We start from the raw sequence: 26,951 nt of genomic DNA, 5'->3' as shown, positions 1-26,951 counted from the left end.
TTTAGCTCCTGGAAATGAATTCAAATGGGTTTAGCTAAGGAAACTGAATTTCACTCCTGCTGGGAGGCCCTTAATAAGGGGAGAGGACAATTTCAGGGTGTCCAGGATGTTTGTTTCTCAGATCTCATCCTCTGTCTTTATTTATCATCATTTTCTTAAGAAGGAGAAATTAAAACAGACCTCAACAAAAGCTCAGGATATAAGGCGGCATGCGAGTCTGAACTTTGGCTTCAGAGGCAGGTAGGTTTGGAAACTCAGTGTCTGTCTGATCTGCCACCTGCTGTGTAGCCCCTCTGAGCCTCGTTCTCCCACCTGCACGCTGGGGACAGCAGTGATATGGAATGTTCGGACTCATTGTCACAATGAACGAGATCATGGATTCAGCTCAGGGGCCACCTCCAGTGTCTGGCCAGTATGGAACCCACGGTCAGTGGCAGCTGCTGTTAACATCACTATCAGGTGAGGATTCAGGACAGGTGGCCTAATCCACCCTCAGTGGCAGGGAATTAATAACCCTTCAAGCAGATCCATATTCTAAAAGGGGGGGAAGCACTGAACATAAAAGGAGAGACTAGAAGAGTTGACCTTAACAAAAACCTAACTCATTTGAAAAGACCCTGATACTGGGAAAGATTGAGGGCAGGAGGACAAGGGGATGACAGAGGATGAGATGGTTGGATGGCATCAGCGACTCAATGGACACGAGTTTGGGTAAACTCCAGGAGTTGGTGATGGACAGGGAAGCCTGGCATGCTGCGGTTCATGGGGTCGCAAAGAGTAGGACATGACTGAGTGACTGAACTGAACTGAATTGAAGTCTTAAAAAGATGCATTTAGGGGCAGAAGATACAATTACCATCCATACATGTTCAAAATATCTAAAACCCAACAGAGTAAGTGCTCATTTAAACTAGATTGAGAGGCTGGAGTAAGAGGTATGGGGTGGAGATTTAAAAAGTGGAGGAGAAAATGGGTTGCAGTAAGATTGAAATAAGAATTGCGGAAGCAGAGAATTGTCTCCCTGGGAATAAGGAATTAGTTGATACGCTTAAAGTTGTTGCTGTTGTTCAGCTGCTGAGTCCTGTCTGACTCCTTGTGACCCCATGGACTGTGGCACTCCAGGCTTCTCTGTCCTTCACTATCTCCCGGGGTTTGCTCAAATTTGTGTCCATTGAGTCAGCAATGCTATTTAACCATCTCATCCTCTTCCACCTGCTTCTCCTCCTGCCTTCAATCTTTCCCGGCATCAGGGTCTTTTCCAGTGAGTCAGCTCTTCACATCAGGTGGCCAAAGTATTGGAGCTTCAGCTTCAGCAATAGTCCCTCCAAGGAATATTCAAAGTTGATTTCCTTCAGAACTGACTTATTTGATCTCCTGGCAGTCCAAGGGACTCTCAAAAGTCTTCTCCAGCACCACAGTTCAAAAGCGTCAATTCTTCAGTGCTCAGCCTTCTTTATGGAGTTAGAAAGGACCAAATAGGACATAATGAAAGACGGGGAATCTTGGCATGCTTAGGTCCACGGGGTTGCAAAGAGTCAGACGCGATTTCGCAACTGAACAACGACAAACAGGAGATGGTTCTGTAACCTTACAGAGGCTCAGAAGATGCAGAGTGAGCGGACGAGGATGGGGGCTTCTTTGTTTTCTTTGCCTCTGACTGGTCAAGTCAGGGGTCAAGGGACCTGCTTCTGGTTCCTTAGAGAAAAACATCCCAGAAAGCGCTGTTCAGTGAGAGACCCAGGGCTGCCGGAAGCAAAGTCATAAGGTGGATGTTTGTTTTCCGATGGCAACAGAAGATGTCTCTGCCAGTAAAATGATAACGTCTGCAGCCCACGGTCCCCTCCCTGATGGCTGGAACTTCACTTTTGTGCAGGGAAAGAGTCTTCGTAAATGTCAAATTCACCCACACTCGCTGCTGGTGCCAGATCTCTTAAAATGTCACCTGCTCAGGGGCACCTGGCCCATGGCCAGAGGAGCCAACAGCCAGCAGACCGACCTGGAGAACAAAAGCTACCACCATCCATCTGCCCTGATTTTATTCAATGAACTTTGCCTTCTTGCTACTTGACAGCCTTCAATACTGACCTTCTCCTTGGTGACAGCTGGGAATTCAGAGCATGGTGACCTCAAGGCATCCAGTTCTTCCTGTGAAATGCTTTGGAATTCTACCTCTTCCGTGATGTGTTCCCAAAAACCAGGACCAACCGTAGATAAATGGTCCTCCTCTGTTCTCTCTTCATGTTAGGGGCATCCTGCCATCACTGTTCCTCGGATCTACTTCCTCATAATAGAAGTAGCAATTACTATAGACAGTACGGTAGTGGGTGTGTTAACTGGGCACGTGATGGCAGAGAGAGGCTTCCTGTAAGAGAAAGCCCTCAGTTCTGAGTCAAGAGTTGGGCTTTCCTAGATCAATGAGGGGAGGATGGAATTCCAGTAGAGAGACTTGGAGAAGGCTTGGTGGGTGGAATCATGACTGTGCTCCTATTCTCTTGGCTGGAGTATTTAGCGGGCACAGAAAGTGGGTGGCAAAGCTAAAATCAGAAACAGCTTTGCTTTACAACAGCCAGGCCATGGAAGCAACCTAGGTGTTCACTGACAAAGGAACGGGCAAAGAAAATGTGGTATAGAGAGATCCAGAGTGGAATATTAGCCAGCCATATAAAGAACAAAATAGTGCTGTTTGCAGCCACATGAATGCAACTAGAGATTGTCATACTCAGTGAAATAAGTCAGAGAAAGACCAGTATCATATGGTATCACTTATATGTGGGATCTTTAAAAAATGATACAAATGGACCTATTTACAAAACAGAAAGAGTCAACAGATGTTGAAAACAAGCTTATGGCTACAGAGAGGGAAACGGGGTGGGGAGGGATAAATTGCATGATTGAGATTGACATATACGTACTACGAAGCATAAAATAGATAACTAATAAGATAACTAACCTATAACAGATAGATAACTAATAGATAGCTAACTACAGTAACTAATAATAACTAAAAACTAATAAGTCTCCTCCTGTACAGAACAGGGAACTCTGCTCCGTACTCTGTAATTACCTACATGCGAATGTGTGCTCAGTCGTGTCCGACTCTTTGTGACCCCACGGACTGTAGCCCACCAGGCCCCTCTGTCCATGGGATTCTCCAGGCAAGAATACTGGAGTGGGTTGCCATTTCCTTCTCCAGGGGATCTTCCTGATCCGGGGATTGAACCCAGGTCTTCTACATTGCAGGCAGATTCTTTACCATCTGAGCTACCAGGGCAGCCCATGGTATATGAGACTAGAACCTAGAAAAGAGTGAATATATCTATGTGGGTGTGTGTTAGTCACTCAGTCACGTCTGACTCTTTGCAACCCCATGGACTGTGGCTCACCAGGCTCCTCTGTCCATGGACTTCTCCAGGCCAGAATACCAACCTGGAGATCTTCCCAACCCAGGGATTGAACCTGGGTCTCGCACACTGCAGGCAGACTCTTTACTGTCTGAGCCATCAAGGAATCCCAAATATAGGTATATGTATATGTATATGTGATTCACTTTGCTGCTCAGCTGAAACTAACGCAACACTGTAAATCAACTATGCTTCAAAATAAATTAAGTTACAAAAATAAAAAGCTTTCCACTGCCTGTCAAGGAATTTAGACCTTGTATCGGGGACAAAGAAATCTAGTCAGGGTCTAAATAGCGGTGACATGATTATACGTGTTTGAGAAGGCTCATTCTAATGGCCGTTGGGGGGAAGGGATTGGACAGTAGCAAAGGAGACCAGGGTGCGGGCTATTGAAATCGTCTCTGTGAAAAACGATGAGGGCTTGAAATAAGCAGTCAATGCCTTGCATATAGAAAGTGCTCACGTGGTGACATTACTAGCAATGGGCACAACTCGGGAGGAATCTCAGCTGACAGATGGCATCCAGGTTGCCCACTGCCTTATTTGCTCAGGTCTAGAATTCCTCTATTAACAAGAGAGAGATTTGAGGATGGACTTTTCTCATTCACTTTTGCATGTCCAATAACTATTTTGGTGCCCAATACATTTTTCCCCCCTTGGATTAAGCGTAATTATTGAATTTAATGGAATTTATTTGGGGTGGAGACAGAAGGAATAAAGTGTCTGAGTGGCAAATTTAATGCTTGGACAATGATTTTACACTTTTTCACAAACACAGGCTTTCTTGATACAGCAGGTGCGTTTGAGCAGATGGCGCTATCATCCCCCAATTTTGCAAAAGGGAACTGAAGTTGTAGGGATTGACGCACCTGTGCAAGGCTGATTCCTGAGCAGTAGAAATGCTGAGAGAGTAGCTTAGAGTCCAGGACACAGCCTCTTAGGACAGAGGCCCTCCCAGAGCTCAGGGTATTCTCGGAGGAGGCGGTAGCTTCTTTACCTGTATTCTCATGGGCATCCTCTCCCTCCCAACCGGACCTGGCCTGCTGGTAGAAGAGCATCCAGATGCTGAGGTCTGAGTTGGAAATTCTACAAACACCTGCAGTGGACACAAGGCCAAGGACGGGCATTTCTGGAGCTCCCAGGTGAGGCATGGCTGGTACCAAGTCCTCTCTTTATCACCCCACCTCCCACACGTGTGACACTGCTGAGATCTGTGATGATAAGTCACAAAGACTATACTGCAATCTCCCTGGGTCAGGGAGACCCCCTGGAGTAGGAAATGGCAACACATTCCAGTATTCTTGCCTGGAGAATTCCACTGGACAGAGGGGCCTGGTGGGCCTCAGTCCCTGGGGTTGCAGAGAGTCAGACCCAATTGAGCAATTGAGCGTGCATTACTGCAATCTGGGGATTTCCCTGGTGACTCAGTGGTAAAGAATCGCCAGCAATGCAGGAGGCACAAGAGACTCAGGTTCGGTCCCTGGGTTGGGAAGGTCTTCTAGAGTAGGAAATGGCAACCGACTCCAGTACTCTTGCCTGGAAAATCCCATGGACAGAGGAGCCTGGCGGGCCCCAGTCCACGGGGCTGCAGAGTCGGATATGATTGAGTGATGGAGCACAGCATGCTACAATCTGGGCTTCTCTCCACCCTTTCATCTGCCTTCTTCCCTGTTCCCACCCCTGAAATGGCATCGTAATATTTATGGAACAAGTTCAAGTTCCCCGCCTGGCACTAGAGAGCACCCTTGACCCCAACTGTCTTCTCTTTCATCATCTGTCCTCCTGTCTTTACAGGCACCTTCTCTTGTAACCAGAGTGTGGATGACGTTGGCTTTCCTGCCCCTGAGGTTGCCTGTACACTGATGGGGTCAGGTAAACTTGAGGTCAATCCCACGCTCTGTAATTTATTAGCTGTGTGATCTTGGGCAGGTTTGCACAACTTTCCTGAGCCTCAGTCTGTTCTTTACCATGGAGCTAATTATCCCTTCCTTGCAGACTTGTGTTGAGAATGAAGCAAATGCATGCCACGTGTTAGCACACACCCAGCATGCCGTACTATCGAAAACCATCCTCTAAGATCAGTTCAAGACCAGCCCCTTCCCTATCCCTGGTCATCACACAAAGCAATCTCCCTCCCTTCTGCCTCCTGGAAACATAATATTTGTTGAGATTTATTGAGTATTGAGGGCTTCCCAGGTGGTACAGTGGTAAAGAATCCACCTGGTAATGCCAGAGATGCAAGAGAAGTGGGTTCAACCCCTGGGTTGGGAAGATCCCCTGGAGAAAGAAATAGCAACCCACTCCAGTATTCTTGCCTGGAGAATCCCATGGACAGAGAGCCTGGTGGGCTACAGTCCACGGGGTCACAAAGGGTCAGACACGACTAAGCGTGTGCACACATGCATTGAGTATTGACTCTAAGCCCAGTACTATTTTCATGGGTGATCTTAGCTGACTACACCACAAACTTAAGCATCTTTCCTACCTGTATGCTATTGCTATAGAAACTAAGGCTCAGGAAGAGTCAGCTATTAGCCTAAGGTCAGGAAGCTAAGTGGGAGGGGAGGGATTCCAACCTAGGCATTTTCATGAAGGGCAGGAACTCTTAACTGTGGTGCTGGATCTAAGATGTCTACACCTGAAAATGATATCCTGGGAGATGTAACTAGAGTTCTTCCTACTGTGTGTTCAGCTTGCAGACATTCATGGAAGCCCTAGTATGTGTCAGCCATGTGCAGAGAGAACCAGCAAGCAAGGTCCAGTTGTAAGGACCTCAGAGCTAGTTGAGAAAAGGACACAGGCACCCAAACCAATGCCACTCAACACTGCAGGCATGGCAGCTGAGCTTGTGTGCAAGTGAGGTCAGTGTCAGTCTGGGGAGGTCAAGGAGGACTTCGTGGAAGAGGTGATCATGTGTCTTCCCATCTGGCATCCTTCTCAAGAATTAGTGTTTCTGGATCGTCCTTTAACTTCTGTCTCATTTTCCTTCTCGTCTCACCCTTTGGAGAAGCTTGTTTTATAATCTTGGGGTGCCATAACAAAATACCAAAGACTGGGTGGCTTAAATAATAGATATTTGTTTTGTACAGTTCTAGAGGCTGAGGTCAAGGTGTCAGCAGGGTCAGGTCCTGGAGAGAGCCCTTTTCTCAGCTTGCAAATGCTGCCTTCTCACCGTGTCCTCACACGTCAGAGAGAGGGAGCTCTGGTCTAAGGCGTCCTCTTCTTATAAGATTACTAAGTGCACTGTGTGCCTACCTTCATGACCTCATTGAGCCCTGATTAACTCTCCAAGGCCCTGTCTCCAAATACTATCCCACTGGGGATTAGTTCTTCAACATATGAATTGGTCGGGGGGAGGTGGTGGTGGAATAGAACGTTTTGGTCCATAATTAGCTCTGGGAGTTGGTGATGGACAGGGAAGCCTGGCATGCTAACACCCATGGGGTCGCAAAGAGCTGGACACGACTGAGCAATTGAACTGAACTGAATAACTTTTTGGTCCATACAGAAGTCTTTAAAATAACCAAGTGCCTGCTAAGTCGCTTCAGTTGTGTCCGACTCTTTGTGACCCTATAGACTGTAGCCCACCAGGCTCCTCTGTCCATGGGATTCTCCAGGCAAGAATACTGGAGTAGGTTGCCTTGCCCTCCTCTAGGGGACTTCCTGACCCAGGCGTAGAACTGCATCTCTTATGTAATTCTTCAGGTGTAATAGCATGGTGACATCATATAGTGAGAGAGAGGAAAATGAGGGAGTTATCTCTCTGCATTGTGGGTGCTCCTCTAAGGATCTGAAGCTTGGAAGATCCAGCATCACTATTTTCAGGCAGGAGAAAGTCAGCCGGCAGGAAGCCTCAAGGTTCCAAGGCAGTCCCTCTGGAATCCAAAGATAGAAGGACTGAGGAGGAGAAGAAGGAGGTTTCAAGAGAGGATGGGACGCCTAAGTCACCCTTCTAGGTAGATTCTGCCAGAGAAGGACAGGTTAAATGATGTGAAGGTGAAGACACATTTTGTATCTTCATCCAGGCTCCCCGTGTACCTGTGACCAGCAGGGATCAGACTGATGTGTCCAGACGCCCTTCTTCACAGTGAGATTAATTAAAGTGAGAGACAGAGAGCAAGATCGTCTTTGCGAAGTCAGGAACGCGGCTCTGCCTCCTGTGTACAGACAGTGCTCCATCTGAATGTTGAAGGCACCCTCAGAGGCGGCTCCCTCATCAGGGACTGAGTCGTGACTGATCACGCTCAACTGTGCACCCAGCCCATGCTCGTCTGTTTCCTCTCTCTGCTACCCTAGACTTTGTCGCTAGATCTCCAGCTCTGCACTTGGCTCCCAGCCGTCCCCTCCACCCATGCCCAGGGGCCCCCACGCCTCTCCCTGTTGCCTATTCCGTCTCCTCCCTGCCGTTGGTCAAGTCTGAAACTTACAAGGTTTGTGATCCGTTGCCATGGGGTTCTTGGTTCTATGAACGTTGCCCTTTTGGTGGTACAGTGCTCCAAGCTTGGCAGCACAGTGAGCATCTTTTACTGGGTGGGATGACAAAAAAGATCCTGGAGGTGGTGTCAGAAAACCTTCCACCTCAGCCCCAGCTCCTGCACTTACTGGCAGGGAGATGTCGTGTATGTCCATGTTTCTGATCCCGAGCTCCCTCCTGCCAGGGTTTGTGAAGGTCACCACCACAGCCCAGGGGTTGCCACTGCCCACACCACTGCCTGATAAACAGGGGTGAAGTGTGACACCCACACACCAGGCCTGGTGAGAAAGCCCCATCCTGGGCCCTGTTCTCTAGAGGGCAGGGGTGCAGCTTCCGAGACTCCAAGCCCATCAGGCAAACAAGCCCATAAGAACCTGACAGGCTCTTTCCCGGCCACAGTTAGGGAAACAAAGGCTCCCTTTAGGCTGCACCCTTCTCCCAAAGTCCCTGAGGCTGCTCCCTGCTTCTCAGGACCTCCTCAGAAACAACTGGCCCTTGTATTGATGATACAGAAAATCAAGATCAAAGAGACCGATGACTCATTGGAGGTCACTGGAAAAAAGGTGCTGGATCTCTCCTGGGTTTCTGCCCCTCCCAGCCCTACTCCTCTGCCGCTAATTAAGAATCTACCTGGTGAAGCAACTGAATTCACAAAACTCCCTCTGTCTGCAAGGAGCTACTGAAACGTGGCTACAACGGGAATTCTCCAGGAGGCCTCCATCCTGGAGGACCTCACAAGCTGAGCCCAGACAAGTGACTGACGTCGTCTGATCAGTCCTGAGTGGTGCTAAGGGCTTGTCCTGAAGCCGGAAGCAGGTAAGGCTGAATGGAAAGGGTGAGTCTGAGTGATATTAAGAGCAGCAATCACCAAACACAGAGAAAGTGGAGGCGGCGTCATTCGGAGCAGCTGCCAGATGAAAGAGGCGGGGTCTTGGTGGGTGTGGACCTGCCCACCGACTGCCTCTCTGGGGTCATCCTCCCCCGCCTTCCCCCATCCTCCACCTCCGGCCCCTCCCAGAAACCAGGACCCCAGGTGGACTTGCTGCTGCTGGAACATGCTGGGCTCTTTCCTGCCTCCCTGACTCTGTACACGGAGCTCCCTTCCCTCGAATGCCCCTTTCCTCCCGTGTCTACAGGAAGAAGAAAAATTGGCTCCATCTCTCCTCTTCAATGAGGCCTTTGCCAGTTTCTGTAGAGAGAGATGACTGTGCTGCTTCAGGCTCCATTTGAACTGCAGTGAAAAGAACAATGTGTCCTTGAGGGCTTAGTGTACATGCACGTGCGTGTTTGTGTACATGTGTATGTATGTGTGTGTGGTCTATATAGAGGTCAATAGATAGCCAGATAAAGTGTTAGTCACCAATGGTGTCCAGTTCTTTGCCATCCCATGGTCTGTAGCCCGCGAGGCTCCTCTGTCCATGGGGTTCTCCAAGCAAGAATACTGGAAAGGGTTGCCATCCCCTTCTCCAGGGAATCTTCCCAACCCAGGGATCGAACCCAGGTCTCCTGCATTGCAAGCGGATTCTTAACTGTCTGAGCGACCTGGGAAGCCACAGACAGACAAAAATCTCAATTCTTAGAGCAACTCTGAGCTATTAGCCCCGTTTTACTGCTGAGCCTCCAGAACAGAGGCCTAGAGACTTTAATTCACTTTCCCGAGATGATTCAGCATCTGAGTTTGGACTGAGGCTCAAACTCTCGCTTCCTCTCTCAGACAGGCTGCTGCTGCTGCTAAGTAGCTTCAGTCGTGTCTGGCTTTGTGCCACCCCATAGACGGCAGCCCACCAGGCTCCGCCGTCCCTGGGATTCTCCAGGCAAGAACACTGGAGTGGAAAAAAAAAAAAAAAAAAAAACACTGGAGTGGGTTGCCATTTCCTTCTCCAATGCATGAAAGTGAAAAGTGAAAATGAAGTCGCTCAGTCATGTCCAACTCTTCAAGACCCCATGGACTGCAGCCTACCAGGCTCCTCTGTCCATGGGATTTTCCAGGCAAGAGTATCTCAGACAGGTGGAAGTCCTTTTCTATTCCAAAGACGGTGACATTTGATTCACCTGCTTCATGGCCACCCTGCCATCAGGGCCCAGCTCTGGAGGGGAAATCCAACGCACATCTGTTGAATAGAATTGATTTGAAGAGAGCTGGCAATTAGAAGGCTTTCGCAGACGGCGGTGGGACGAGGTGCAGTGGCATAAAAGATGAGTGAGGAAAGCAGGAGTCAATTAGCAGAGGATGCTCCAGCCTATGATAAGGAGCTTTAATTTGATGGGAGACAATGGGGAGCCATTCATTGCCGAGCTCGGGGAAAGGCGGTGACAAGCCCCTAACGACACACGAGGGCCTTTGAAACCTTTAATTGCTGCCTGCAATTTTCCTATTTCCTTGCAAAAGTGACGGGCCAGGCCCAGAGGATGAGTTGCTGTTTCCCAGGCTGCCCCACCCACAGCAAGGTCTCCATGAGATCACCACCCCTTCCCCAAGTGCTGAGGGGGGAGGCTGCGAAGGAGCCCAGGTCACTGCCCCTGCCTATACCTGAAGCCTGATCAAGGTTCTCACAGCCTCTCATATCCCCCAGTCTATGTGGCTCTTGGGATGGAAGGAGTGTGCAGGAACCCTCGGACCCCTCACCCCATCACAACCCTCAGTCACCATCACTGTTGGCCTTTCTGCAAACTTCTGCTCACCTCCACCCTCCCTGTCCCACCTATGAACCCTTCCTGGTCTCTGTCCAAAGAGAGCATCCATAGCTTCCCAGGATGTCAATTGCACCTAAGCAGGAGGCTTCCCCGCCCGCCCCATCATCACTTTAAGAGCCCCCTGCACAGAGAGAGAGGAAGATGATCGTGAAATCCTGCTTGTCCAAAGATGGCGGGCTGCTGGGGATTTCATCATTTATTTTTTCCAAGCTTGGGATCCCTCGCTTCTTCGTCTGGCACAAAACCACCAGGAGACCAGTGCCTAGGGCTCTGGCCTCCCAAAGCCAGTGATCGGCCAACAGCAGGACGGGTTCCAGGCATACAGGACAATGGGCTCTTCAAGCCGCAGAAAGTCGCTCAGTGCTGTATTGTTTGCGTGTGAGGCAGCTTCTTGAGCACACACAAACACTCCCCCCACTTTTTTTTTTTTAACCAGCCCCGTGACAATGACTTAATTACCGCCAAAGATGCTGAAAAGGATTCAAGCTGCAAACTTCTTTCCCCACCTTCCCCCCAACCAGCCACCGCCGCCCGCCTTGCCAAAAGGGAAGGAAATAAAACCGAGCTCCACGCATGAGACCAAAAAGCCAGGCACCGGGCAGGAATGTGAACTCGGCAGCGGGCACCAGGTGCATTAATTACACTCGATTGCGTGTGGGTTTATGACTGCGATCACTGGCGTTCGATCACCGGCCCAGCATCTGTGCCCAAGGATATCCTTGTTATTTTGCAAAGCAAGATGAATATTGGCCAGATGGTGACTTCACAAGGGCATCACTCATGTAGCACTTTCTTGCCCCAACACAGATTTCTGTGAAGGAATCTTGAACACCACGCCGAACAAAACAGAACAAGAAAACCCAGTTCTCCCCAGGAGGTGCAGCCGTAAGCTGAAGATGAATGGTTTTGACAGTGACTCCGACAGGAGCCCACATGGCCGGCAGGTCCCAGGCTCCAAGCTGCAGATCCTACCAACCCCGTCACAAAGTGACATCATCCCGGCATCTTCAATGCCCAATGGGAAGGGGAGGGGGAGCCCCGAAATGTCACTCTGCAGGAAACCAGCTCCCTTAACTTTTTTTTTAATTAAGTGTGTGTGGTGACAGGTCTCGTCAGCACCTGCTCGCTCAGTAATTTGATTTTGATGGTGACCAAGGGTTTTTGCCTGGAAATCCCCACGGACGGAAGAGCCTGGCGGCTACAGTCCGTGGGGTCGCAAAGAGTCAGACAGGACTGAGTGGCCGAACAACGAAGGGAAGAATGTACTTTTGGCTTCAGCAACCAGGACTAGTTCCTGGGCACTGGAAGGGACACTGAGAGCGAAGCAAATGTCTCTTAAAACAACTCTTAAAGCTCTTGAAGCTCTTAAAAACAAACAAAAAAAGCCCTGGGGTTATCAGGCCACTCGCTAGCAAGCAACATAGCCCAGTTCCGAGTTGGTTTGAGAAAGTTCTTGCTCTCTGAGGAATAACGTGCGTCTGACCCACATGGAGTTAAGAGAGTAGGCGTCACACACCTGCCAGTGGCATTTGAAGTGTGGTCAGCCTGTCTGGAATCCATGCAATTTCTACAACCTACACATTTCAGTCCAAAACCACAAAATAAGGACATGCAGCTGAAGGTCACGTTGCTTCAGAACAAGGTCAGCCCGAGACGGTTCAGAAGCAGATATAACCAGAGTATGCAGCTGGGGTGTGGCCTCTTCACCCCCGGGGGTCTCTGCTCACAGACCCTCCAAGTCATAATTGGGGGGGGCGAGACAGGACAAAAACCAGCCAGGAGAACAACGTCACAGCATCGTTTTTCTGCTGTCGTTCATTGTCTTCAAAGGCATTCTCTGGTTGTGTTAAATAAAATAATAGTAGTAACACCAACCGAGGACACATCCATTTGCACACCCGCTGTCTGAGACTCACACGTCCCCGCCCATCATATAGCCTGCTGTGTGGTGTAATTGTCCAGAGGATGGGCCCTGCTCCCCCCAGCTGACTGCTGTGTGACCTTTATCAAGTGACTTGACCTCTCTGAGAGTCAGTGTCCTCAAGAGGTAAACAGGAACAAGAAAGAGAACCTAGTTCAGAGGCTGGTCGGGACTGACTGAGAAGATGCTTTGAAAGCGCGGTAGGAGCTTGGCACTCGGCAAGCACTCACGTTGTCGTTCAGTCACTAAGTCCTGTCCAAGTGTTTGCGACCTCATGGACTACAGCACACACAGGCTTCCCTGTTCTTCACTAACTCCCAGGGTTTGCTCAAACTCATGTCCAGGGAATCAGTGATGCCATCCAACCACCTCATCCTCTGTTGTCTCCTTCTCCTCCTGCCTTCAATATGTCCCAGCATCAGGGTCTTTTCGCTCAGGAAAGTGCTTGTAAAAGGTCAGCAACTATTATTACGCAGCGTGGCAGCTGTGGAAGTGAAACAGGGCCTGCAGACCTCCACCAAGGGCACATCTGTCTTAAGTGGTAAAAATAAGATCAGCGGAACCCAGGCCCTTCTGGGCTGTTGCTTCCTGCTCTGTTAGACGGATGCAAATTCGTGGCACGGAGCCCAGAGACCGCTGGGCCTTCTCCGCTGGCATGATTTGGCAGGCCACCCTGGCAAGCAGCCCACCTTACCCCGTTTAAAAAAAAAAAAAACCTCTATTGTTTCTGAGGAAGGCTATTTGATCGTCCAAATAAAATGCTATTCGCCGTGCCCCCGGAACAGAAACAGCTCAGGGGAGCCAGCCCCTCCTGCTAGGAATCTGCGGGCCCCGACACCAGCCAGGAGGGGCCCGAGCTGGGTGACTCAGCAGAAAACAGCCTGCTGCTTGCTTACAGCCCGCCTACCCCGCAGGCCCGGAGAGGAAGGCCTCTGTAAGGCAAACAGAAAAGGACTCTGCTCCCATCCCCGGGCCAAAGCATCCTTTGTCCCCTGGGACTTTAGACAGGAACCGCCCGTGTTGACATTTCAGCTGGCAGAACCGGCCAGGCCTGGCCCAGAGAGGCAGGAATCCCCCCTGGGGTGCTAGGAGCCTTCGTCCACACCCTGCGGCCTCCTTCCTGAGCCCTTTCTACAGATTCGCTTGTTGAATCTCATGGCTATGAGTTGTCAAACTGTCGTGTTTGTAATCCGCACATTTAGGCACCGGGGTTCTCTCAACCTCTTCCTTTTTTTAAATTGATTTATTTTAATTGGAGGCTAATTACTTTACAATATTGTGGTGGTTTTTGCCATACATTCACATACATCCGCCGTGGATGTACATGTGTTCCCCATCCTGAACCCCCCGAACCTCTTTCTTTCGCTCGCTCCTCACCACAAACCTGGGAAAGACCCAGAATTCATGTCCCCTGCTGTGCTTACTGTGGAGAAGACTGGGGCTCAGAGAAGTCGTCACCTGGCCAGTGTCACGGAGCGAGTAGGTCATGGCTGGGATCAGAAGCCTGACTCCCAGCCAAGGACTCTTCCTTCTGGCCCAAATTTCCAAAACGCTTGGGGTTTTAATATCTTATGACCTGGGGAGCCAGATTTCAGACAGATTAAGGAAAATTCAGATGTGAAATGTTTTATAAAGAGCCTTAGTAGCCGTTCGTTTCTAAATCACTCCCAAACTGTAACACTCACTCTCTGTTGTATTTGCCATAATGACTGTCATTTCTTATAGCAAATAGTGACCAATGCCAAAATGGTGAACCCCGTGAGATTAATAACTGACGGGTGATGAGTGGTCCTGAGCGATGATGCTCTTGGGGCCTGAACCAGAGCACAGGTGCTGGTAACTTCAGAACATGTCTGGGAATTCGAGTCTGGAATCTGCCCAGACCAGGTCTTGACTGGTGATGCCATTGTTCAATTGCTAAGTCATGTCCAAATCTTGATGACCCATGGACTGCAGCGCTCCAGGTTTCCCTGTCCTTCACTATTATGCCCATTGAGTTGGTGATGTTATCTAACCATCTCATCCTCTGCCGCCTCCTTCTCCTTTTGCCTTCAATCTTTCCCAACCTCAGAGTTTTTTCCAATGAGTCATCCCTTTACTTATCTTTCATCCTCAGTTGCTCAGTCGTATCTGACTCTGGGTGACCCCAAGGACTGTAGCCTGCCAGGCTCCTCTGTCCATGGGAGTTTCCAGGCAAGAACACTGGAGTGGGTTTCCATTTCCTTCTCCATTATTTCTGTTTATTCCTTGTTACATTTGATAGCTCTACATCTTTCTTCCAAGGCAACTCAAGAGCTAGAGCTAAAGCTATAGACAGGGAGACAGAGAGCATGCTCCTACCAAGGGCCAGTCTTGTCCTATGCACATTATATCCCTCACATCAGTTCATCCTCACAGCCATCAAGTCAGGTTAACTGGTTGTCCAAGGGGACACCAGTAGGAGTGGTAGAATGGATAGGTCCCTGGCGTTGGCCTCTTAATCACTGCAGTAAATACCTAGAGAGGTCTATCTAACATTCTGCCATCTCCACAAACTCAATCAGCCCAAAACTCACAGGGCCTCCTAAATGCCTCTGTGTATCTGTTTGCTGTTTAATTACTAGGGTTTCCCTTGTGGCTCAGCTGGTAAAGAATCTGCCTGCAATGCAGGAGACCAGGGTTTGATCCCTGGATTGGGAAGATCCGCTGGAGAAGGGAAAGGCTACCCACTCCAGTATTCTGGCCTGGAGAATCCCATGGACTATAGTCCATGGGGTCGCAAAGAGTCGGACGCGACTGAACGACCTTCACTTCCCTTCAGTTGCTAAGTCATGTTCGGCTCTTCGGCTGTTTGAATTTCCATGGACTGTAGCCCGCCAGACTCCTCTGTCCATGGGATTTTTCAGACAAGAATACTGGAGTGGGTTGCCATTTCCTTCTCCGGGGCATCTTCCCAGCCCAGGGGTAGAACCACGTCTGCTGCGTTGGCTGGCGTGTTGTTTATTCTGAGCCACCAGGGAAGCCCACCTCTCTTTACAGACTCTCAGGTCCATCCTGTGGGCTGTCCACCCAGCTCACATCTTGCTCATTCTGAGCTCCTCCCTCTCCTCACCCACGGCGCCTGCTGAGTCCCTGAAGGCGGCTGCTTCCTCCTTTCTGTGGTTCTCCACACCCTCCCCTCCCTTTGAGGTCTCACTGGCACCCCCAAGCCCAGTCCTTCATGACATCATCTCTGAACTACTGTAATTGCTCCCCAATTTGTGTTCCTGACACCTCCGTCCATCTGTATTTATGATGATGTGATTAATCTTCCCAGAAGGTCATTTCACACACACTGGCTTCTCTATGCTTACACTCTGCAGGGGTGCCTCATTTAATAAAGTCCATGTCCTTCACCCCCTTCCCCAGCAACTCCAATGTGATCTACCTTCAACTTCTCAAGTAGATTCTTCATCTCCCACCAAGCTGGGTGTTTCTTCAACTTTTTTCAACATATATTGTTGGGTCAAACTGAGGTGATTCGATACTTCAATGAGATTGACATAACGTTGTATTATGCAATAATTGGAAACTTAAAGGCTTGCAAGAACAGTTTGCAGGTTCAACAAGGGTTACCAGTGTGCTGCACTGCTTCTCTTCCTGTGGTCATGGACACCTATTAATTTTTTCTGAAAATTGATATCCACAAGCAGATAAATGGATGTGCACCCCATCCACAGAAATCAACTCAGAAATGGATCAAACATTTAAATGTAAGACATGAAGCAGTAAGATGCCTAGAAAAGCTCTGGAACATTCATCTTGGCAATGATTTCTTGGATATGACACTGAAATCACAGGCAACAAAGGCAAACATAGACAAGTGGGATTATGTAAAACTAAAAGCCTTCTGCACAGCATGGGAAATGATCAACAAAATGAAAAGGCAACCTACAAACTGGGAGAAAACAATTGCAAACTGTATATCTGGTTTAAAAAAAAAAAAAGAAAAGAAAAGAAAGAAAGAAAAAAAAGAAAAAAAAGTTAATACCCAAAATAGCCAAGAAACTTACTCCATGTCATATCTCTAATCTTTAATTTTCTTTAACCTGGATTTCTTCCTTAGCCATTTCTTTATGGATGACTTTTGAAAAGACTACAGAGTGGTTGTTTTAAAAAATGCCTTTCAGTTTCCTGATGTGGTATTTCCCTATGATTAAAGTAATGCTTTCTTTTTGCAAGAAAAAGAAAAAAACATATATATTTTTTTTACCCCATTTCCATAGAGTTTCCTCTGGAGTTAATGGTTTTGATCTGTCTCTCCACCAAGGCTTTTCTGGTGGTTCAGGCGGTCAAAAAGGAAAATCCACCTTCAATTCAGGAGGCCTGGGTACGAACCTTGGGTTGAACAGATCTCCTGGAGAAAGGAAAGGTTACACACTCCAGTATCCTTGCCTGGAAAATCCCAGGGACAGAGGAGCCTGGCATGCTACAGCCCGCAGGGTTGTAAAGAGTCGGTCACGGCTGAGCCACTAACACCAACACACCGCCACTGGCCAGTGCATTGCCTGTCTTCTCGAGCTCCTTCAGGACAGCACCCCCGTGGAGCATTCCCCACGCACCCCGCCTAGCCAGATCCTCATCACTTCTGATTCCTCTAATAGCTTCTGGACCACACATTCGGTTCTCAGCCCAGGATGCCTTAGTCATCTTTTACGATGTTATCTGGTCTCAGCTACTAGTTTACATACTCAGAATAGATCTTTGCTGTAACCAAACATCTCTAATTTTCCAGGACAACAGTGAATCAAAACTTGTGCTTGTTAAAAGATCATAAGCCCTGATTTTACTTCAGAAACTAGAGTAGATGAAGATCTATATACCCCATTTTTATCTCCAGTGCTTAATGCAAGGGTATATAATAAAAATTGGCCAAATCCAACTAGGTTTTCTTTAGCCGTATGACCACAGGTATGTCTTTTGTTCTCTTGGCCTGCTATTTTTAAATGGTGCAGTTGGGTTAAAAGAGGGGTTGTTGTTGCTGTTGTTCAGTTACTAAGTTATGTCCAACTCTTTGCGAACCCAAGGATTGTAGCAGGCCAGGCTCCTCTGTCCTCCACTATCTCCCAGAGTTTGCTCAAATTCATGTCCATTGAGTCAGTGATGCTATCTCACCATCTCATCCTCTACCACCCTCTTCTCCTTTTGTCTTCTGTCTTTCCAACCTTCAGGGTCTTTTCCAATGAGTCAGCTCTTCACATCTGTTGGCCAAAGTACCGGAGCTTCAGCTTCAGCTCAGTCCTTCCAATCAATATTCAGGATTGATTTCCTTTAGGATTGACAGATTTGATCTCCTTGCAGTCCAAGGGACTCTCGAGAGCCTTCTCCAACACCACAGTTCAAAAGCATCAACTCTTCAGCGCTCAGCCTTCCTTACGGTCCAACTCTCACATCTGTACATGACTACTGGAAAAACTATAGCTTCGATTATAAGGACCTTTGTCAGCAAAGTGATGTCTCTATTTTTTAATGTGCCTCCTAGGTTTGTCATAGCTTTCCTTCTAAGAAACAAGTGTCTTTTAATTTCATGGCTTCTGTCATCATCTGCAGTGATTTTGGAGCCCAGGATAATAAAATCTGTCACTGCTTCCACTTTTTCCCTTCTATTTGTCATGAAGTCATGGGACCAGATGCCATGATCATTGTTTTTTGAATGTTGAGTTTCAAGCCAGCTTTTTCACTCTCCTCTTTCACCCTCATCAAGAGATTCTTTAGTTCCTCCTCACTTTCTGTGTACATATCTGAGACTGGCGCTACTTCTCCTGGCAGTCTAAATTCCAGCTTGTGATTCACCCAGCCCAGCATTTCACATGATGTACTCTGCATATAAGTTAAATAAGCAGGGTGACAATGAACAGCTTTGTTGTACTCCTCTCCCAATTTTGAACCAGTCAGTTGTTCCATGTCCAGAGGGGCTGCGAGAGTATAAACTTTGGAATTCTTAAAGTTCTAGAGACCATTTCAAGAGTATTCTGGGAGAGAGGGTAAAAAAGGAGGTAAGCCAGGAGGTAGGGGCCACCTCTTCCAGGTCCTGACTCCTTCTGCAGAGATGCTCTTCTTAAATCTACTTCATAGGTTTATGTTTCATGCCTACAAAGCATTCTTCATGGTTTTAAAATATTTTAAAATTACTCTAATTATTTCTAAAGTCTTTTTGTTTTCTATCTTTTGCTTGTTGCTGAGGATAAAGGAAAGGAATGCATGTATTGAGTCTTACTATATGCCGGGCACTGTGCCCACTGCAGACACTCTGATTAACCCCATTTTATAGGAGACATGAGGGTTTGCATTAAGGCCCCATGGTGGTAAACAAAGTCAAGATGTAAATTCCCAGTGCAATAGCTATTACAGTAAGTCCCCTATATATGAACAAGTTCACATCTGAGAGACATCATTCAGAAGTCCAATTTGTTTGTAAGTCCATTAAGTCAGACTCTTTGCAACCCCATGGACTACAGCATGCCAGGCTTCCCTGTCCCTCACCATCTCTCAGAGTTTGCCCTGGTTCAGATCCATTGAATCTGTGATGCCATCCAACCATCTCATCCTCTGTTGCCCTCTCCTGCTTCTGCCTTCAATCTTTCCCAGCATCAGGGTCTTTTCCAATGAGTCAGCTGTTCACACCAGGCAGCCAATGAGTCAGCTGTTTGCAACAGGTGTCCAAAATATTGGAGCTTCAGCTTCAGCATCAGTTAGCATAGGTACCCAACTAACACAACCTGAAACATAGTACTGTACTATAATAGGTTTATAATATTTTTCACACAAATAATACATCCAAGACAAACACACATGTAAATAGAGAAAACATTTTTAGTCTTACAGTACAGTGTATTAAGAAGTTCAGTAATACAGGACAACAGCTGGCATACAGGGGCTGGCACCCACCGAACAGGCAAGAAGAGTTACTGACTGGAGAGGGGAGAGGAGACACGAGATGGTAGAGCTGAAGGGTGGTCAGCAATAGGAGACGGAGGCAAGCTGTGATTCCACTCACGCCTGATGTTGATGGAGTGCATGTTCGCATCTTTGAAAGTTCACAACTTGGAGGTTCATGTGTAGGGGACTTACTGTACCTGGCTTTTGTGGGTTGTCCAGAGAGATAGGTAAGGAGCTGGAGCATGCCCATACTTCTCCAGCATTTTGATGAGAAGACAGCCTAAGTGATAAAGCAGGGCATATGACCTCTGCGGAACTTTTGGTCAAGGTGGGTCAGCCACCTGGTCAACCTACATCTCCTCTAAGAATGGAAAGCTTGGATGGCAATGCCTGTGATGTCCATGGCTGGCATGTATTCTTCTCTCTCTGACTGTGTTGGTTGAAGTCTGGAGGAAAACTGGGCTTGCAGGACTTTAACTAGACCTGACCTTCCAAGGGTTTAGCATTTCTGGCAGCAGTGCTGACCTCTCCAAACCGCAAACCGCAGCATAGCTCAGAACTCAAGGTATTGAATGGAGCCCAAAAGAGCCTTTCGGAAGCTTGCCCACAAACCAAGATACACAAGGCAGGTGTTTCTAGCCAGTGAATACCTTATGCATGACTATGCAAAGCCAAGACTTTACCGATGCCCAGAGACACTAAGAAATCTTAAATGGAAAATGTGGAAAAGGAAACTGGCAATTTGATTCAGAGAGAACGGGTTCCCAACTGAGAGTGGTTTCAAGACAAGCAAGACTTAACCACAGTCAGACCATTTGCCTAAGATCCCTCACCAGGAACCAAATCACACATTAAATCTGTAAGTTCCACGTACCCAGTAGAGCTGCCAAGGTGTCTGAAAGAGGCTGGCCCACCTGCCTATCAAGCCCATCAGACCATTTTCCCCTCTGCCGACAAGGGTGCTCTGGGTGCCGCTTGATTGGAAGCTAGATTACTATTTAGCAAAAGTTGTTCCATGAAGCTGATGTTCTAGGAGCCATGATTTAATTTTGCTGGGAAGTCATGAGCCTGATTTTGAAACTGTTGGTATTGTTATGGAAATTATTGCTGTACTCGATTCCAATCAATCATTTATTTACTTATTTTTCTTTTTTAAACTAGGGCAGAGGAATTGAATGAATGGGGGAAATGAGGCCTTTAGCAGAGAAAAAAACACAAGAGAGCATTTCAGAGGATAAATACAGTAAATTATAAAGCTTAAAGAAAAGAAATGGCATTTCTCTGAAATTCTACCCATTTTCCACCTCCTTCTGCTCATCCTTGGAGGCACCTCCTCCTTTTTCCCAAAACACTCACAGTTGCCTTAGCTTCTGGTACCTTTTGATACATCACCTCCTGAGGTGGAGGTTGTAGGATGGTGAGGTCTCACAAACCAGACTCTTAAGGACAGATAATAGCCCTTAAAGGACTAAAGGTCTATCTTTCTTTTGAAGCTCTCAATGGCCTAGAATAAGGCCCTGCCAAATAAGTATGTGTGCTCAGTCACTCAGTCCTGTTCGACTCTTTGCGACCCCGTGGACTGCAGACCGCCAGACTCCTCTGTCCATGGGATTCTCCTGGCAAGAATACTGGAGTGGGTTGCCATGACCTTCTCCAGGAGATCTTCCCGACCCAGGGATCAAACCTGTGTCTGTTAGGTCTCCTGCATCGGCAGGCAGATTCTTTACCACTGAGCTGCCTGGGAAGCCCGCATGCACTAAATAAATAGAGCAGATGTTATTGAACTTCTATTTTCTGAGCAGAAAACTGAAGGAATTGACACCCAAGCAGAAAGGCCATAGCTCCTATATTAATCTTTTCCAAACCTGAGGACTAACCTTTATGTGTGTGTATATGTGTGTGTTTTAAGTGGAGGGAGAGGGACTTCTCTAACAGGTTCTAAAGAATAAAGCTGTTTTCATTTTTTTTAAAAAATTGACAAAGAAGACAGAAGGAAGGAGGGAAGAAAGGGGAAGGATGGGTGGCAGAGAGCAAAAATAAAGTCAAGACCACAATCACACACTGCAGAATGAACTTACAAACAGATTTTCCCTACAGTATCTGTTGATTGGGAAAGCATATAGAAAAATAGATATGACTCCATCTTCTGGTAATGTGAAGTAATAGCAGGAGCAAATGTCCATTTCTCTGATGTCTTTTTGTTTTGTTTCTATTTTAAGGTACTCCTGGAGGTCTGCCTCTTCTTACAGCAATGGTCATCAGAAGATGTCTGCCTTATCAATACTTCTATTACCTAAAGCAGAAACGGGACAAGGAGCAGCTTTCAAGGACGCTTCAGAGTCTGATGCTAAAACACATCACTCATCTGTGTGCACAGTACAGAAGTCATAGCTGCCTTCCTTGCACAAAAATGGGGCTTCTCTTGTAGCTCAGCCGGTAAAGAATTTGCCTGCAATGCAGGAGACCCGGGTTCAATCCCTGAACCGGGCAGATCCCCTGGAGAAGGAAGTGGCAACCCACTCCAGTATTCTTGCCTGGAGAATCCCTATGGACAGAGGAGCCTGGCGGGCTACAGTCCATGGGGTCTCAGGAGTCGGACACAACCTAGGGACTGAACCATGCACAAATAAAAGCAACGCCCTTGGGATTCGCTCAGTGAAATCAACATTCACCATGGACCTGAATGTTCTAGAAAGATACATGTCAATGGGTGCTGGGTGACAACCCCGCCCCGCAGCCCCAGCGTAACAGGATGGTGCCTGTTCTGCAAGTGTGATGGGTCAGGGTGCATGAGCACCACCCTCACCTGCTTCTCAACAATGACCAATTCTTCCCCAGATTAAAAAAAAAAAATACTCACACAACTCAGACCCACCCAGAGCACATTTCTGAGCAAGAATCCTGTGAAATGTTTGTGTGGGGGCGGTGAGAACTGAAGGACAGAACAGTGCTGACAGGAAGATGTGGTCATGCTTTCTTTTTCCTGAGATAAAACAGAGAGTGGTGTGAGCAGCCGCTGACTGAGTCGGAGGGCTGGACAGGCGCCTCACTTGGGTTTCCTGCCTCTGTGTCCCCTAGGAGTGCCTGGCCGTAGAGCGTGTCTTGGGATTGACTACCAGGGTCTTCCCAGCTGGGGTGGGCCGGATGCAGGGTTGACCCAAAAGACACATCATTCCTTCCCTCAATCTCAAATGAAGGTCCTCAACGTCCCATAGAAACAGCACCCTCTGCAGAGGTCAGATGATAGCAGCGCTGTGAAACCTGAAACAGGAGGCAGGAGCGGGAAATGAAGTACCTACCTGGGCGATAAAATCAAGGGCATGGGTCTCTTCGTTCTGAAGCCAGGGAATCGTCTCAAGTTTCAAATCAAAGGACAAACTAAAACCAGGAGGAAAGACCCACACGTGACATCTCGTGGGATCAGCGATTCCTCTAGAGGGCGCTGCCCCAGGCCCCACCTGCTCCCCACTCAGTCCTATTCTGGGGAGACTGGGGAGCTCAGCTGAGGATCAGTCTCCTTATAATCATGATATTGGCTACAACAGTAATGATAACAATAGCACCCAATCAAAAAATGGATTAGTCAGTCAGCTCAGTAGCTCAGTCATGTCCGACTCTTTGCAACCCCATGGACTGCAGCACGCCAGGCCTCCCTGTCCATCACCAACTTCTGGAGCTTACTCAAACTAATGTCCATCAAGTCGGTGATGCCATGCAACCATCTCATCGTCTGTCATCCCCTTCTCCTTCTGCCTTCAGTCTTTCCCAGCATCAGGGTCTTTTCAAATGAGTCAGATCTTTGCATCAGGTGGCCAAAGTATTGGAGTTTCAGCTTCAGCGTCAGTCTGTCCAATGGACACTCAGGACTGATCTCCTTTAGGATGGACTGGTTGGATCTCCTTGCAGTCCAAGGGACTCTCAAGAGTCTTCTCCAACACCACAGTTCAAAAGCATCAATTCTTCAGCACTCAGCTTTCTTTATAGTCCAACTCTCACATCCATCCATGACTACTGGAAAAACCATAGCTTTGACTAGGTGGACTTTTGTTGGCAAAGTAATGTCTCTGCTTTTTAATATGCTGTCTAGGTTGGCTATAGCTTTATCTTCTAAGGAGCAAAAAATGGGTGGAAAATCTAAATAGAAATTTCTCCACAGAAGACATGCAGATGCCTAAAAAGGCACATGAGAAGATACTCGATATCAATAATTAGGAGAGAAATGCAAATCAAAACCACAATGAGGTATCACCTCACACCTTTCATAATGGCCATTATCAAAAAAATCTACAAACAAGAAATGCTGGAGAGGGTGTGGAAAAAAGGGAACGTACCACCCCCACCCCAACTGTTGGTAGAAATATAAACTGTTGCAGCCACTATGGAGAACAGTATGGAGGTTCCTTAGAAAATAGAGCTAAAAATAGAGCTACCATATGATCCAGCAATCCCATTAATGCACATATATCTGGAGAAAATCATAATTCCAAAAGATATATGCACCCCAAAGTTCACTGCAGCACTATTTACAATAGCCAGGATGTGGAAGCAGTCTAAATGCCCATTGACAGAGGAATGGATAAAGAAAATGTGATGCACATAGAATGGAATGAAATACTACCATTTGCAGCAACATGGATGGGCCTAGAGTTTGTCATACTGAGTGAAGCCAGTCAGAGAAAGACAAATACCATATGATATCACTTATATGTGGAATATAAAAAAGGGGGCACAAAGGAACTTACCTGTAAGACAGAAGTAGAGTTACAGATGTAGAAAACAGATTGATGAGTGCCAGGAGGTAAGGGGTGGAGGGATAAATTGGGAGATTAGAATTGTCATATACACACTGCTATGTGTAAAATAGATAACTAATAAGGACCTGCCATATAGCACAGGGACCTCTACTCAATACTCCATAATGGCCTATATGGGGAAAGAATCTAAAAAAGAGTGGATACGTGCGTATGCATAACTGATTCACTTTGCTGTACATCTGAAACTAACACAACATTGTAAATCAACTCTACTCCAATAAAATTAAAAACAAAAAGAGAAATGACCTAATTGTCCAGTTACAGAGTTGGTTAAATGAACTATAGTATAGCCACCTTCCAGAATCCAATCCTTTTCTTTACCTGAAAGACTTGAAGATTTCTTCTTTGAACTTCATTCACTTAGCTAGTTGATTGTTCACAGTTGATTGTTTCCGATAAATTTTTCCTAGTATCTTTAACTCTATCACTTGTAGATTAGAGCTTCCCAGGTGGCCCGGTGGTAAATAATCCACCTGCCAATGCAGGAGATACAGGTGACTCAGTTTCAATCTCTGGGTCAGGAAGATCCCCTAAAGGAGGAAATGGAAACCCACTCCAGTATTCTTGGAGAATCCCATGGACAGAGGAGCCTGGCGGGCTACAGTCCATGGGGTCACAAAGAGTCGGACATGACCGAGCATGCACTCAACAGCAGCATGTAGGTTATGGGACTTTTCTGGACTTCCAGTTTTAAATACTCGTTCTGGTCCATTGTTTTGATTCTCTTCTCAGGTCATAGGTAGGCTGGGCCACCTTTGCCAATTACTTTGCATTTCACTCACTTTCCCTCTGAAAATTTTTTCTTCCATACCCCTTGTTAACTTTTTTACTCTATCAGTACTTTGTAATATAGTCTTCATTGTGTGTGTTAGTTGCTCAGTCGTCTCCAACTCTTTGCACCCCAATAGACTGTAGCCCACCAGATTCCTCTCTCCATGGGATTCTCCAGGCAAGAATACTGGTGTAGATTGCCATTTCCTTCTCCAGGGGATCTTCCTGGCCCAGGGATGGAACCTGGGTCTCCTGCATTGCAGAATCTTCATTACTGATATATCTTTTCTCCATGTCTCTCCCAAGTCTAAGTAGTTTTTTTGAAGGAAGGGGTGTCTAGAGGAGTCTATTTCTGGTCTTAGCTTTTATATTTCTGATTTTAGGTAGTATTTCATATTCCTAAATGAATTTACTTTGGTGTGTTTCTTTCCAGTAGTTTTGAGTTTTCTTCTGCTTCTTTGAATTTTCTGGTAAGACTTTTCATCAGGAGAAATGCTTTGATTCTCATTTTCAAATGTTTTGCAATAGTTTTATATGGATGTGATCTGCTTTTCTGTACTCTTATTTCTTTCACAAACAGGGTCCCTAGTTTAAGAACTCCTTGGTTCTCCCCCCTTTTGTACCATTTCTTTTATGGGTAACTTGGGTTATGACGGCCTGGAGAAAGGAGGTTTATTTTTCTGAGAGTCCTTAATCATTCCTACTTATTTCTGTCATTTTTTCATTGATTTGTCTCCAAGGGGTATCACCTTCTCTCTATGTATCTGTAACTCCCCCAGAAGTAGTGCTTCTCAAATTCTGCCTTTCCATTCCCACACACAAAACCCTTCCCTGTCTCCAGTGCTGTGAACTTCCAGTTGCAGCCTGTGTTTTGTACTTTCTCATTTAAAGCTGACTTTCTATTTCCAGGGTTATTTCATTTGTGTTTTATCAAGGTTCTCTGCTATCTTCCACCCTTCTCTTAAGCCTCCTGTTCAACTCACACCCTTTCTGCTGGAATTCATCCTCTCCACCAGGTAAATGAAAGGTCACGGTATCTCTGTCTCCTAGTAACGTCATGATCCTGTGTAGCTTTGTTTGCTCTCCTGGTTGTTTCTATGTGTTTCCTGTTGGGAAGCCTCCACTGTTCTGTTACACAGAAGCCGCCTCTGCCTGGTTTCAGAGACAGTCAGCAAAGCCACACTTCTCCTCGGCTCTAAGCCTCACTCAGTTACCGCTTTGGGTCGACAATATGTTCCAAAGCTCCAGCCACCCGTTTCTTCTTCTTCTTTTCAACTTCCCCACAAAGATGCAAAGTTTTCAATGATTTTGTCTACTGAGAAAGAAAATCCTATTGCCTAAGTAATAATTTCTTCATTGATTCACTATAGCCAACAACATCCTGTCTGAAACCAGTATTAGCGGAGTTGATCAGGTAACCATCAAGCAAAGAGACACTTCACGCAGCCAAAGCTAAACATTTAATGGTGAATGTTCAGTATTCGTTAAAACTATTTAACATTGAAAATCACTTGTGAGTGTTAGTTGTTGCCTTTATAAATGCCGTCTCTAGGTTGGGATTATTGCCCTGTCCATTAAATCAAATTTAGACAGCAAACATTTACAGGCAACTAGGGTTACAGAGTGGAGAAGGCAATGGCACCCCACTCCAGTACTCTTGCCTGGAAAATCCCATGGACGGAGGAGCCTGGTGGGCTGCAGTCCATGGGGTCGCGAAGAGTCAGACACGACTGAGCGACTTCACTTTCACTTTTCACTTTCATGCATTGGAGAAGGAAATGGCAACCCACTCCAGTGTTCTTGCCTGGAGAATCCCAGGGACGGGGGAGCCTGGTGGGCTGCCGTCTATGGGGTCGCACAGAGTTGGACACGACTGAAGTGACTTAGCAGTAGTGGTGGGGTTACAGGGAGGAAGAACTGTACCCCAGCCATGAAGAATGCCTCTATGGAAGGGGCTGGGGTGGGGTGGGGACAGATAA

The 26,951-nt window shown here is 47.1% G+C and overlaps 1 long non-coding RNA gene across 1 annotated transcript; it reads left to right on the top strand.

Annotated features, from left to right (window-relative positions):
• Positions 1-325: 325 nt before the first annotated feature.
• Positions 326-24,748, top strand: LOC139032021 (uncharacterized). Its single transcript, XR_011484555.1, has 3 exons — positions 326-459; positions 7,427-8,691; positions 21,607-24,748. It is a non-coding gene; the product is annotated as an uncharacterized lncRNA (long non-coding RNA).
• Positions 24,749-26,951: the final 2,203 nt, after the last annotated feature.

The sequence above is a fragment of the Odocoileus virginianus genome, chromosome 29, assembly GCF_023699985.2.
Source record: "Odocoileus virginianus isolate 20LAN1187 ecotype Illinois chromosome 29, Ovbor_1.2, whole genome shotgun sequence".
NCBI lineage: Eukaryota > Metazoa > Chordata > Mammalia > Artiodactyla > Cervidae > Odocoileus > Odocoileus virginianus.
The sequence above is the reverse complement of the archived record's forward strand: the minus strand, read 5'-3'. Positions and strand labels throughout refer to the sequence as shown.